The following is a 14,712-nucleotide window of genomic DNA, read 5'->3' as shown; positions in this document are numbered from 1 at the left end:
AGATCCAGCAGCTCCGGGTAGCTTTTCAGAAAACGTTGAACCATGAGGTTAAGCACATGGGCCAAGCAAGGTACGTGTGTGAGCTCACCTTGCCTCAGAGCCGCCACCAGGTTACAGCCATTGTCACACACGACCATGCCTGGCTGTAGGTTCAGCAGTGTCATCCAAACATCTGACTACTCTTTCAGTGGTGTCCACAACTCTTCTGCATTGTGCGGTTTGTCACCGATGCAGATTAGCTTCAGCACAGCCTGTTGCCGCTTGGCTGAGGCAGTGCTGCAGTGCTTCCAGCTTCTGACTGATGTGTTGGTTTCAGACATGGAGAATGAAGAGGAGGAGGAGGAGGTGCAGGAGCTGTAAACTGTGGGGGCAACCCTGATTGACATAGGGCCAGCAATCCTCGGCGTGGGGAGGATGTGTTCCATCCCAAGGTCCGACTATGTACCGGCTTCCACTATGTTAACCCAGTGTGCCATCATTGAGATGTACCATCCCTGCCCACAAGCATTTGTCCATGTGTCCGTGGTTAGGTAGACTTTCCCGGTAACAGCATTGTTGAGGGCACAGGTAATGTTGTGGGACACATGCTGGTGTAATGCCGGTAAGGCACACCGGGAGAAATAGTGGCAACTGGGAACCGAGCACCTTGGGACGTCCGCCGCCATCAGATTGCGGAAAGCTTCCGTCTCAATAAGCCTAAAAGGCAGCATTTCTAGCGCAAGCAGAAGAGAAATATTAGAATTGAGGACTGTGGGGCGTTGGTTGGGTATTTCTGCTTGCATTCCAAAGACTGGGCTATAGACAACTGAACTCTGTGCTGGGACAAGGACGTTGACGCCCTTGCTGATGGTGCTGCTTGACTGTGGGCCACAACAGGTGCAGGGCTAGAGGCGTCTTCACATGCACGGTGTACTGGGGATTGGCTTCTATGCAAAACAGTGGAAGAAGCAGTGGTTTGACCAGCAGGCAGTGGTCCTGGAGCATGGAGTTAGGCCCACAAAGTCAGGTGCTTTGCTTGCATGTGCCTGATCATGCTGGTGGTGGTCAGGCTGGTTGTTTTGCTACCTCTGATGCGGGCATGGCAGGTGCTGCATATGGCCTGTTTGGGGTTATCGGCAGGGTCTTTAAAAAATATCCAGACTCGGGAAGATCTCACAGGTGGAATGGCAACTTTACTTATGTTGGTGTTACAGGGAACGGATGCACGCCTTCTGTCTGTGGCCACGACACTGCTTCTTCCTGCCTGTTAAGGGGATATGCCTCCTTCCCCATTTGTGCTGCTGTCCTTGCTATGCATGTCCTCCTGCCAGGTTGGGTCAGTCACTATGTCATCCACCACCTCGTCTTCCACATCCACACCCTGCTCCTCCTCCTGACTTTCTGGCAATCGTGTCTCATCATCTTCCACCTCTTCTGACACTTTCCCACCATCACCTTCGTGTGACCGGGACTGGTCAAAGCTTTGGGCAGCTCTAGCAAGGTCGAGCGAGAAGATGTGGGTCTTTGTTGTTGCCCACTTTCACCTTGCCCACGGCCTCGTCCTCTGGATGCACCATCAGCATCACGTCCACTTCCCTGTCCCTTGCCCCTTGCCTTAACCATTTTAAATGGACTACTGCACTATCTCAAATGCTCAACACAAATGTCTTTATTACTAGCGAAATAATATGTGATCAGTATGCCTGCAAATCTACGATTTTTCAAACCCAAACACCAGGCAGGCCTCAGCCTGACCTAACAGACTGTATTCGATTTTTTTTTAAGTTAATTTAATTTAAATACCACACTGGCAAATCTGTGGCTTTTCAAGTTTTTTGGATGCTAAATAGCGCTGTATAGAATTAGAGTATCACACAGCCAAAAAATAAGTACACCGACCTCCAATGCCCAAACTTAGAGCACAGAGATATATGACGGTTGATGGCTGTAACGGAAGTACCACACTGGCAAATCTGTGGCCTTTCAATTTTTTTGGACGCTAAATAGCGCTGTATAGAATTTGAGTATCACACAGCCACAAAATAAGTACACCAGGCCTCCAATGCCCAAACTTAGAGCACAGAGATATATGACGGTTGACGGCTGTTAACGGAAATACCACACTGGCAAATCTGTGGCCTTTCAATTTTTTTGGATGCTACATGGCGCTGTATAGAATTTGAGTATCACACAGCCACAAAATAAGTACACCAGGCCTCCAATGCCCAAACTTAGAGCACAGAGATATATGACGGTTGACGGCTGTTAACGGAAATACCACACTGGCAAATCTGTGGCCTTTCAATTTTTTTGGATGCTACATGGCGCTGTATAGAATTTGAGTATCACACAGCCACAAAATAAGTACACCGGCCTCCAATGCCCAAACTTAGAGCACAGAGATATATGACGGTTGACGGCTGTAGCGGAAATACCACACTGGCAAATCTGTGGCCTTTCAATTTTTTGGGATGCTACATAGCGCTGTATAGAATTTGAGTATCACACAGCCACAAAGTAAGTACACCGGCCTCCAATGCCCAAACTTAGAGCACAGAGATGTATGACAGCTGTAACGGAAATACCACACTGGCAAATCTGTGGCTTGTCAAGTTTTTTGGATGCTAAATAGCGCTGTATAGAATTTGAGAATCACACAGCCACGAAATAAGTACACTGGCCTCCAATGACCAAACTTGGAGCACAGAGATATATGAGGCCTTTTTTGGTAAATTTAAAACACCAACAAATAAAAAAGAGGCCACAAGGGTAGCACACACAACTATGCTACGCATGCCTGACAAACTATCACTTTTCAACAGGCCTCAGTCTGACAGAACAGACTGTATTTTTTTTGAGGGGGGGGGGATTTTTGGGAAAAAAATGGTATATAGACAGTAAATATGCTGCAGCAGCAGGCAGTTATGGAGCTTTGGGAAGGATGCAGTGGGAGCAATGGATGCACATACAGTGCCTGCAGGCCTTGCACTGATGTGGATATGCTGTGCCCTGCCGGCCTAGCGCTGCAATTTCGGGACCCACGAATTAGCCCTAAAAAGGACTGTTGGTTTCTCAGGAGATGTGGATGTAAGAGTTGCAGACCTACACTAACTCTAAAACAACGATTCTGACCCTATCTCAGCAGTAGCTCTCCCTACTCTCGCTGAAACAGAAAGAGAATGCGGCAAGCAGGGCGGCGCCAGGTCTCTTATACTCGGAATGATGCTGTACGGCCCAGCAAATCACTGCATGACCACAACAAAGATGGCTGCGGCCTTTCATGGCCTGGCAGACAATCCCTGCACCGTGATTGGGTCTCTAAAGTCCGCAAAACTGCTGGGTGGAGACCGCGGTTATCGCTGGTCGCCGAGTACGCCGAGTACCCCGATACTCGGGCGAGTAACAAATAGTGGCGAGCACGTTCACTCATCACTATTCCTTATTAGTGATGAGCGAATATACTAAATCTCCGAGCACTAAAAAATACTCGGAGGTCCCCCGAGCATGCTCGAGAAATCTCGAGTAACGAGTATATTCGCTCATCACTATTCCTTATGTATCTTAAGAAAAAAAAAAGGTTTTGCCACGTGGTCAAATTCATTATGCCTGATCTCTTTTTGTCCCGACTCTTGCAGAAAGAATATCGACTATTTGTTTCATATACATCAAGTGTTTGGCCAGTCTCACCAAAACTTATATAAGTCTAATGTGTATAGCTACTATAGTAATCTTTACCTTGTAATAAATTGTGCTTTAAAACTGTTGTGAGATTTGAAGCTCTGATCACAACCTTAGACTGTGCTATAAAGGTAGACACTACATTTTACTATCCAAAAATTTGTAAGTCAACCTTACCGACATTGTTGGGCTTGTCCAACCTTCCTCGTATGAACGTATGCTGGAATAAACATCTCTGTTCCTGTTCAGATGAAATGTGAAGGCAGCAGAACAGTGGTCACCTCTTGGCCACAGTGATCACATCACCAATCACTGAATATTGAGGACAGGATAGTATTTTTTTTATGTATTACACCTCTCTGGACAGTTTAGTTCGACTTTTAAAGTATTGTACAACCCAGTTTCAAAACTAACAACTGAATATTTTTCTTGTCTGACATTTCATTTGCCATTGTAACATGAAGCTAGGGTCATTGCTGATACTTAAGTCTTCTAAATCTTGACCGTTTATTTGTCTCCTCACCAGAAGAAGTCTACATTTCAATAATTATGGCCTTTCTACTAGAGTCCTTCATGTTAAGACACATCTGTAACCTTAGGTAAATCGGTAATATATATATAGACATCCAGGAAGCACACTGAAACAATAACAAACAAGATCAACTTGTTCACTATTGTTACATGTATCCTAAACAGTTTTTTCCAAATAATGTATGATAAAGATATATGAATTTCACATTCCAAAATTGTTTGATTAGAAGGGCCTTTGAAACAAAACTAGGGGTGCTTCGTCCCCAGTCCTGATGGAGAAGTGGTAGCACACCTGTGGCGCTCCTGGGGTTAAGTCGCCACAGAGGTAATGCACCTCATCCAGAGGTGTGGCATCCCTCTCTCAGGTAGGGAGGGAGCACTACCCAGAACTCTAACACTCACATCCAACACACCAGTTCATTCGGGGCACCTGGGCGTACACTTAGGGAGGAAGGCCTCATCCCAGGCTAGACAGGAATGGGTGGTGGGAGTGGGTGGGGTAGAGTATGGGAGGAGCATAGAAGGCGGGAAGAATAGTTCAGAGAGGAGTATGTGAGAAGTGGAGCTGAGCAAACGTGAGGATCTGCAGCTCCTGACAGCCTAAAGAGAACAGAGCTAAAGTGAGAATTGAGAGGGAGAGAGAGAAGGAAGCTCCCGGGAGGACAAAAGGGATCCTAGGGGCATGGGAACTGCAGAAGCCAACGTGGGGCCAGCATCCAGACATGAAGGGACCAGGTTGCAGTCAGGGCACTGGCCCCAACTTAGTGGAACACTTCAAGCTCATCTAAGAAACCAGACGCTATGGCTTTTGCAAGAGTCACAGCCACATCCACCCATACTTCACTAAAAAGACAGCCAGATAGAATCCAGGGTCTCAGAGGATGCCGCCCCACTAGGTTCGTGGCTGCAGGCTTGGGACACTGTGGGTAAGGTGCTGGGCAGGAGAAGTGGAAGCCAGTGTAGTGAGATGGCCAGAGAAAGGCATATTAAAGGAGTCCTGGAAAGGTGTATCCCAATTTACCTGGGAGTTTGCTTGACCACTGACCTGGAGAACACAGCAGCCGGCTAGCGTTTGTGGACTGGAGAACTGTGAGTAAAGTGGAAGCTGCACCTCACTGTGTCCTTGCGTTATTTCACAACACCTGCCTGTCCTACCACTACCACCATCATCTCATCATTTAACACTACAGTTACCCTGGGGTCTAGTTCTACCTGTGGAAAGCTGCACCAATTCTGCTGCATCACCATCAGCCCCAGCGGACTCTGAAGCAGCGTCGGCTAGCACTTTTATTGCCTTGTACCACAGGTGCCTTCACAAACACAATCCCCTATAAACTTTATTTTTTTCCCCTTTTCATCCAAGGACTCTTTTATTGTTTGCCCAGTGCCACAGACCAGGTCACTGCTGCCGTGACCTTCCCCTTTAAGGACTGTGTCGGACCCAGTACCGAGTACCCCACAGCCCTAGCAGGCGCTACACACCCTCATTTGCGTTTTTTGTGTATGCATCTATAATATGCACATGGTGGTAGTCATGCTTGAGGGGCTGCATTCCCACACTCAGGCATCCCACAAATAAACTGTGTCCCAGTCTCTTAGTGTCACGCTGTGTACAATATACTGTTCTAACATTCAGGCCGGAGGCCTCCACTGCATCCACGTCTTTTGGTAAAGGAACAGCCACACACAAACCAGGGGACACTCGTTTCTTATCAATCAGTTCAACTTTAGGAAACAGTCCGAGTTCAATTGATGATACCACACAGTACATTTCCATGTTCTCTGTTTGTTCAGCCTGAGATATCCCTTCGCTACCTGGCCCTTTCGACCCCTGGGATACTTCGTCCGATTCCACAGTACTAACAAAACCCGTCCTATCGCTCTCACGCATTTCCCACTCCAGCTTCCACTTGTTTAAATGGAAATAGGCATGCTTCCCATTGCCCAGTTCAGGATGTAGGCCCGGACGTTACATGAATGTCTGCTGAAGACAGTTGCCGACTTTCTCATACTGCCAGAACAGTCTGAACTTCTCGTGCCCTCCAGCCCTCTGGCCTTGAACTCTTTCTTATCTTAAATCTATCTCTCAATCTAATATCCAACTCATCTAACCAGGAAGTGCTCCTCTTTCTATATGACCCAACCCCCTCCCATACTGGACTAGTCCTGAACAAATTAAGTGTATCTAACCCTGTGCGCCACTTCCTATACCTAATATGCTCGAATCTCCCTTTCCTAAATGTAGCTATGACTCTTATACTATACCTTATGTCCTCATCTATATAAAATCATTAGCTATCTCTAACCTAAGCTCTAAACTGTGTCGTATACTTTCCCTATATCTTATACACAAATAACATTGTACATCAATCACAATACGTTAGATGAACCACATACATTAGTGCCTATAAAACTCCTTGCAGTTTCACATATCACAAGAATGCAATAAAATCGGACACTTTGTACAAACACTGTTTTAAGAGGGAAAGGTATATGACAATTCCTGTCTCACTCTTGCACTATAACAGAATTTGAACGTCTGTTTATGCAATGGGAATTAGAGAGCCCCGTTTTGGGGATTCATTTTTAAAAGTGTTAAATTCTTTAGTTGACCAACAATATAGTTTATAGCTGCCCCACAAACAGATAGTCAGGCAGAATATGCCTATATTTATCTAATGTGCATGGAAAATTCAATAGCTCGATAGCTATACTGCATGTATATTTAAAATAAGCTTATAAAATCTAAAAATGTCTTTCAGATCTTTTAAATATTTAATGCTCTCACATAACTCATCTTTATTTTTACGTGCATAGACGGTTTCTATTCTTACATACAACTTTAACATGCCATTCATCTCTCTAAATTTAATACCACTTTCAGAAAGAAAACACATTTATGACAAATGACTCAGCTTAAGGCTACAAAACAGAAAAGAGATCTCCAGATTATAGACATTGGACAGAGATATATGCAAGTATGCATACACAGAAACTACTTTCTAAAAGGGAATCATAATGGTTACCTAAAAGACCATATTTACTATTGACTCAAGTTGGTTGATATGTGGTTGGTATGTTGCAGATTCAAGGCACGAGCCATGATATTATGCCCAGCCTAACTTGTAAGGTTAACTTTACCTTTACAGAGATAGTTATAGTGAAATAGCCTTAAGGAAAATTTGAAATATATATATATATATATATATATATATATATATATATATATATATATATATATATATATACACACTCACTGGCCACTTTATTAGGTACACCTGTCCAACTTCTTGTTAACACTTAATTTCTAATCAGCCAATCACATGGCGGCAACTCAGTGCATTTAGGCATGTAGACATGGTCAAGACAATCTCCTGCAGTTCAAACCGAGCATCAGTATGGGGAAGAAAGGTGATTTGAGTGCCTTTGAACGTGGCATGGTTGTTGGTGCCAGAAGGGCTGGTCTGAGTATTTCAGAAACTGCTGATCTACTGGGATTTTCACGCACAACCATCTCTAGGGTTTACAGAGAATGGCCCGAAAAAGAAAAAAAATCCAGTGAGCGGCAGTTCTGTGGGCGGAAATGCCTTGTTGATGCCAGAGGTCAGAGGAGAATGGGCAGACTGGTTCGAGCTGATAGAAAGGCAACAGTGACTCAAATCGCCACCCGTTACAACCAAGGTAGGCCTAAGAGCATCTCTGAACGCACAGTGCGTCGAACTTTGAGGCAGATGGGCTACAGCAGCAGAAGACCACACCGGGTACCACTCCTTTCAGCTAAGAACAGGAAACTGAGGCTACAATTTGTACAAGCTCATCGAAATTGGACAGTAGATTGGAAAAACGTTGCTTGGTCTGATGAGTCTCGATTTCTGCTGCGACATTCGGATGGTAGGGTCAGAATTTGGCGTAAACAACATGAAAGCATGGATCCATCCTGCCTTGTATGGAGCATCTTTGGGATGTGCAGCCGACAAATCTGCGGCAACTGTGTGATGCCATCATGTCAATATGGACCAAAATCTCTGAGGAATGCTTCCAGCACCTTGTTGAATCTATGCCATGAAGAATTGAGGCAGTTCTGAAGGCAAAAGGGGTCCAACCCGTTACTAGCATGGTGTACCTAATAAAGTGGCCGGTGAGTGTATATATATATATACACACTGTGTTCCAAATTATTATGCAAATTGGATTTAAGTGTCATAAAGATTTAATTGTTTTGTTTTTCAAATAAACTCGTGGATGGTATTGTGTCTCAGGGCTCAATGGATCACTGAAATCAATCTTAAACACATGTGATAATTGGTTTTCCAGGTGATTCTAATTAAAGGAAAACTACTTAAAAATGATGTTCCACATTATTAAGCAGGTCACAGTTTTCAAGCAATATGGGAAATAAAAATGATCTCTCTGCTGCTGAAAAGCATCAAATAGTGCAATGCCTTGGTGAAGGGATGAAAACATTAGAAATTTTCCAAAAACATAAGCGTGATCATCGTACTGTTAAGAGATTTGTGGCTGTATCTGAGCACAAATGTGTTTGAGCTGATAAAGGCATAATGAGGAAGATTTCTGCCAGGCAAGTTCATCGGATTAAGAGAGCAGCTGCTAAAAAGCCATTACAAAGCAGCAAACAGATATTTGAAGCTGCTGGTGCCTCTGAAGTCCCTCGAACCTCAAGGTGTAGGCTCCTTCAAAGGCTTGCTGTGGTGCATAAACCTACTATTCGGCCACGCTTAAACAGTGTTCACAAGCAGAAATGGTTGTATTGGGCCCACACATACATGAAGACTAATTTCCAAACAGTCTTGTTTACTGATAAGTGTTGTGCAACCCTGGATGGTCCACATGGATGCAGTAGTGGATGGTTGGTGGATGGCCACCATGTCCCAACAAGGCTGCAACGTCAGCGAGAAGGTGGAGGAGTCATGTTTTGGGCCAGAATCATGGGAAACAGCTGGTAAGGCCCTTTAAGGTTCCTGAAAGTGTGAAAATGACCTCTGCAAAGTATATAGAGTTTCTGACTGACAACTTTCTTCTATGGTCTAAAAAGCAGAAACGTGCCTTCAGGAGAAAAATCATCTTCATGCTGACAATGCCCCATCTCATGCTGCAAAGAATACCTCTGAGTCATTGGCTGCTATGGGCATAAAAGGAGATAAACTCATGGTGTGGCCACCATCTCCCCCTGCCCTCAACCCTATAGAGAACCTTTAGAGGATCATCAAGCAAAAGATCTATGAGGGTGGGAGGCCGTTCACATCAAAACAGCAGCTCTGGGAGGCTATTCTGACTTCATGCAAAGAAATACAAGCAGAAACTCTCCAAAAACTCACAAGTTCAATGGATGCAAGAATTGTGAAGGTGACATCAAAGAAGGGTCATATGTTAACATGTAGCTTGGCCTGTTGGGATGTTTTGGCGTTAAATAGCTTTTCTGTTCAGTGAATGTGACCTCCTAATGCTGCAAATTCCACAAATGAGCATTTTCAGTTCTTTAAAACATATCAAATGTATAAAAATTCTACTGTGCATAATAATTTGGAACAGTGCATTTTGAGTTATTATTCATTTTGGAGATTATACTGTTATCACTGGGAGGTTTCTTCAATAAAATTCGATGTATAATCTAACGGGTGATGACTTCTATTAGACTGACTGTCATTTGCACCGACCATTTAGGAAAATCTGATAAAAATGTAATTTGCATAATAATTTGGAACATAGTGTATATATATATATATATATATATATATATATATATATATATATATATATATATATATATATATATATATATACAGCTCTGGCAAAAATTAGCCCGCCACATCAAAACCCTGTCATGGGCAGCCCAATCTCCAGATCTGAAAACCATTGAAAACCTCTGGAGGATGATGGATAGTCACAAGCCATCAAAGAGGAACTGCTTAAATTTTTGTACCAGGAGTGGCTTAAGGTCACCCAAAAGCAGTGTGCTGTGAATGCTGTGATTAAAAGTCATGGTTATTCCACAAAATATTGATTTCTGAACTCTTCCTGAGCTAAAACATTAGTTTTGTTGTTTCTAAATGATTAAGAACTTGTTTTCTTTGCATTATTTGAGGTCTGAAAGCACTGTTTTTTTTTTAATTTTGACCATTTCTCCTTTTCAGAATAAAAATAAAAAATGTATTGCTTGGTAATTCGGAGACATGTTGTGAGAATACTCTGGACACCACGCTAACAGACACAGCAAACCTTCTTGTCACAGCTCAAACTGTTGTGCCATCCTGGATGAGCTGCACTACCTGAGCCACTTGTGTGGGTTATAGAGTCCGCCTCATGCTACCACGAGTGTGAAAGCACAACCAACATTCAAAAGTGAATATTAAAATCAAGTGCAACGCTTGTTTCCCGGCCTCTTTCCACCATGTGCGAAAGAATGACGGGGACAGAATGATCACTAATAGATCACTAACAGATCACCATACAGTATCATGTTATCAGCAGCATATCTACAGCTTACACCGGTGATGTACTGCTGAGAACAATTACTTTTGTTCCGGCATAAACAATCCAATCACTCGATGAATATGCAGCATTTTGCTTGTTTAGTATAATACACCCCATAGTCCTCCACATAGTATAATGTGCACTACAGTCCTCCATTGTAAGATACACACCCCATAGTCCTCCATTTAAAATAATAAGCCCCATAGTCCTCCATATAGTATAATACACTCCTCAGTCCTCCATATAGTATTATACACTTCCCATAGTCATCCATATGGTATAATACACTCCTCATAGTCCTCCATATATTAAAATACACTGCTCAGTCCTCTACATAGTATAATATACTCCTCATAGTGCTCCATATAGTATAATGCACCGCCATAGTCATCCATGTCGCACAATTCACTTCCCATAGTATAATGCATCCGATAGTTCTTCATATAGTATAATGTATTCCCCATAGTCCTCGATACAGTATAATGCCGCCCACATATAGTATAATGCAACCACCCCACAGAGTATAATGTAACCCCCATAGAAAATAATGCAGCCCCCCTCATATAGTATAATGTAGCCCCCTCATAGAGTATAATGCAATCACCCCCTCATAGAATATAAATATAATATAGCCCCCATAGAATATAATGTAGCCCCAAATAGAATATAATACAGCCCACCTCCCCATAGAATATAATGTAGCCCCATCAAAGAGTATGATGCAATCCTCCCTCATAAAATCTAATACAGCCCCCATAGAATATAATGTAGCCCCCCATAGGATATACAGTCCACCTCCCCATAGTATATAATGCAGACCCCCATAAAATATAATGCAGCCCCCATAGTATGTAACACAGCCTCCTCCATATAATATAATGTACCCCTTAGTATATAACACAGCCACATAGTATACAACACAGCCTTCCCCATAGAATATGATATACCCCCATAGTATATAACACAGCCTCCCCATAGAATATAATATACCCCAATAGTATATAATACAGCCACATAGTATATAACACAGCCTCCCCCATAGAATATAATATACCCCCATAGTATATAACACAGCCCGCATAGTATATAACACAGCCCACATCGTATATAGCACAGCCTCCTAGTATATAGCACAGCCCGCATAGTATATAGCACAGCCTCATAGTATATAGCACAGCCCGCATAGTATATAACACAGCCTGCATAGTATATAACACAGCCCGCATAGTATATAACACAGCCCGCATAGTATATAACACAACCCGCATAGTATATAGCACAGCCTGCATAGTATATAACACAGCCTGCATAGTTTATAGCACAGCCCGCATAGTATATAGCACAGCCCGCATAGCATATAGCACAGCCCGCATAGCATATAGCACAGCCCACATCTTCTCCCCCCCGAGAATGGCCCCACAGTCCAGTACTCACTGTTGTAGTAAAAAAAAACACACACAATCCTTACATCTCCTCAGGCCCACGCTGCTCCCTGTTCCTGTCTCAGCGGCTGCACTGCCTGGCATACAGTGAGTGTGCGATGATGCCATCGCGCACCCGCAGTGTCAGAGGCAGAGCGGGGAATGATGAGAGAGGGAGAAAAAGCTGACACTCTCTCCTCCATCATTGCTTTGAACTGTAGCAGCAGACACCGGTATACGGTAGATCAATATGCCGGCTGCGGTGGGGGAGACCCCCTGCCTCACAAAGACCCCATAGCAGCTGTGTGATGCGCCGCTAGCTGGGGGCCCCTGGAGGAGCGGGGGCCCTAGGCAGCTCCCTGGTCTGCCTGCCCCTAACGCCAACCCTGCCTGACCTCACCTCACATGAAAACAGAATTCTTTCACCAACATACCTGTGTCTTCTCCTGCTGCGCCATCAGGGATACCACTGTGGTGCTGAGGCCTTTCTGCAACTGACTTCACAAGAATTGAAACACAGTCTGGTTCAAATGCAACATGTGAAACTTTACTTGAACAACTTGGCAGCACATTCTTGTCAGTAACAACATCAACAGCAAATCCCATGCAAAATCTTAGAATACCCAGCGTCAAAGGGCGCGCCAGAGAGCTGTGCCTGGGTAGTTACGTCGCGGATTGGTGACGTGGGAGGAACTGGATTTCCTTCACATTGGTGGCAGCGTGTGGCATCAGAGTAATAGTGTGCGTGGGACCCCTACTCCTAGACACTAAAGACTACCAGCGGCAACTTTCACTGCTGGGGTTTTAAGGTCAGCCCAGCACTAGACGGTCAGAGTGTAGATATAATAAGTTGTGTGCAAGGTCAGGGTTACAGCTGTGTCAGTAACCAGAGGTTCCAAAGATGGCGGATGATACCAGGAGTGCAGTGAGGGTGAGGGTGCAGGCCAATGCTATGGTCTATGAGGAGGTGGTGGTGGACGGTACTATTCAAGGCGAGGGGGAGCTCAGCCCGGACTCCCCAAGGAGCCAGCCACCCTTTCTTAGTCCGGCCAGGGACTACCCACCACCTACCCGCCCCAGCCTGTCCACATCAGAGGTCGTTGTTGCAGCAGCAGTGGCACGTCTCGAGGCGGGTAATGAAGACGCCTATATGAGACTCATGGCAGCTGCAGAGAAAGCAGCAGAGGCCGAGAGCGTGCAGAACGCCGTGAAGCAGAGGAGCGAGAGTGGGCAGAACGCCATGAGGCAGCGGAGCGGGCAGAGAAAGCTGCAGAGCGGGCAGCGGAGCAAGCAGCGGCAGAGAGAGAGCAGCGGAGCGCCAGCACCGACTGGAGATGGCTCAACACGGGCTCCTGCTGGACGCCCCAGCACCACTAGAGTCTAGGGCTTCCAAAGTCCAGGCCGAGGACTTCCCTCTGCTTGAGAAGGATGGAGACCTGGATTTCTTCTTGCTGGCCTTTGAAAGGACCTGTCTTCAACACCATCTGGCCCCGGATCAGTGGGCAAGATATCTGACCCCCCGTTTGAGGGGTAAGTCCCTGGTAATTTTGGGGTACTTACCTGCTGGGGCAGAGCAGGACTACAGCAGCATCAAGTGTGCCCTGATCCAGCACTACAACCTCACCCCGGAGTCCTACTGCAAGAAGTTCCCGGAGCCTGCAGCGGGGGCCCAAATGACACCTGGACCGACCACATGAGGGCGTTGCTGAGAGCTGCAGAGCACTGGACCTCGGGTCTAGCGCTCACCACCTGCCAGGAGGTCCAGGAACTGTTCGTCACAGAGCAGTTCTTGTGGAACTGCCCAGAGGACCTCCAGCAGTTCCTCCGTGACCGAAAACCGAAGGGGGCTTCTGCTACAGCTGCCCAGGCAGACGAGTATGCCAATAACAGGGCGCCTGAGCCGAAGAAGCCTGCCAGCAGCACCTGAAGAGGGGGTAAGCCCAATCCTGCCCCTGTTTCCCCAGCCCCCAGAGTGCAAGGGGTGTACCCCCCTGCTTCCCTCTCCAGGCAAGGCGCAGAAGTTGTCATCACTGCAACCAGCTGGGACACTTCAAGGCTGTATGTCCCCAGCGTCTTAAGGCCCCATCCCTGTCCCTGAAACCGTCCACTGTTTTATGTGTGGGAGGGGGTGGTGGGAGATCCCTGGACAATTACCAACCCGTCACCATCGGCCACTCAGCGTTCATGGGACTGCGGGACACAGGCGCTGAATGAACCCTGGTATGTCCTGAGGTGGTGTCCCCTCAAGACTTGGTACTGGGGAAAACCCTTTCCATCTCCGGAATTGAAGGCATGGAACCGGCGCTGCCTGTCGCCAAGGTGTTTTTGGACTGGGGTGCCAGGAAGGGAATGCGGGAGGTGGGAGTAACGTCAAATATTACTGCCAATGTATTACTTGGGACCGATTTGGGGCGGCTAGTGTCTCAGTATGTGGCCACTGAACCCTCAAGTTCGGCTCAAGAATGTCATGACTCTACTGTGAATGTTGATGTGTTGAATGTGCCTCCAACAGTGGAGGAGGGAGTGAAAGCTGAGGGTAATCCATGCACTGACACCACACACACAGGGCTCACAGGGAGGACAGGTGAGGAGACTGTAGGGGAGAGCTCAA

Source organism: Ranitomeya variabilis, chromosome 3 (assembly GCF_051348905.1).
Source record: "Ranitomeya variabilis isolate aRanVar5 chromosome 3, aRanVar5.hap1, whole genome shotgun sequence".
NCBI lineage: Eukaryota > Metazoa > Chordata > Amphibia > Anura > Dendrobatidae > Ranitomeya > Ranitomeya variabilis.
This window is presented reverse-complemented; position numbering follows the sequence as displayed.